The 588-nt window shown below is 35.5% G+C and overlaps 1 protein-coding gene across 1 annotated transcript in view; it reads right to left on the bottom strand.

Moving 5' to 3' along the window:
* The window catches only part of LOC103601214 (cadherin-18-like), a gene marked incomplete at both ends in the record, with an annotated part of 191,273 nt that overhangs the window by 41,231 nt on the left and 149,454 nt on the right, over positions 1 to 588 (bottom strand). The gene's annotated exons all lie outside the window — the stretch shown is intronic.

Genomic DNA, 588 nt, shown 5'->3' with positions numbered 1-588 from the left:
AAAGGAGTGTGAATGTGTAAAACTTTCTAGTTGAAGTAAGGATGCGCAAAGTGTATTTAGGTAGAAGCGGTCCTCCATTGAAGCTAGTCTTAGGTTGTGCTGTGAATGGTATTAAGAGAAAAAGCTGAGAAAGGCATTTTATACTGACATGTGACGAGCCTTTCTGACATACGCTTGTGTCTACTTTACTACAATTTTTAAATATCATTTGTACAATGGACATAAGGAAAAACTCCCTGATAGGATTTTTATGATAATTAAAGATTACTCTATATAATATCATCCACAGTACCTGCCATATTAGAAACACTCAAATATATGATAATTAAATCCTTTACATTCTGCAAATGTCATAAACACCATCTCCTTCCATCTCCGTAGTATTGGTACCTCTCCCTCCCCACAAATTCCCTGCTGGATATCCTCTCTGTTTTTATCTTATTATATCATCTGTAATCTGCTACTGGATGATGTGCATGTGTATGTGTGTGTGTGTGTGTGTATGTGCAGAGAATTCATTTATAGCGTGGAGGATTAAAATAGAAATTAGTCACAGAAAGTACATATGTAATGATTGTGCATGAGTAG

This window comes from Galeopterus variegatus, unplaced genomic scaffold (genome assembly GCF_000696425.1).
Source record: "Galeopterus variegatus unplaced genomic scaffold, G_variegatus-3.0.2 Scaffold3631, whole genome shotgun sequence".
NCBI classification, from domain to species: domain Eukaryota; kingdom Metazoa; phylum Chordata; class Mammalia; order Dermoptera; family Cynocephalidae; genus Galeopterus; species Galeopterus variegatus.
The sequence above is the reverse complement of the archived record's forward strand: the minus strand, read 5'-3'. Positions and strand labels throughout refer to the sequence as shown.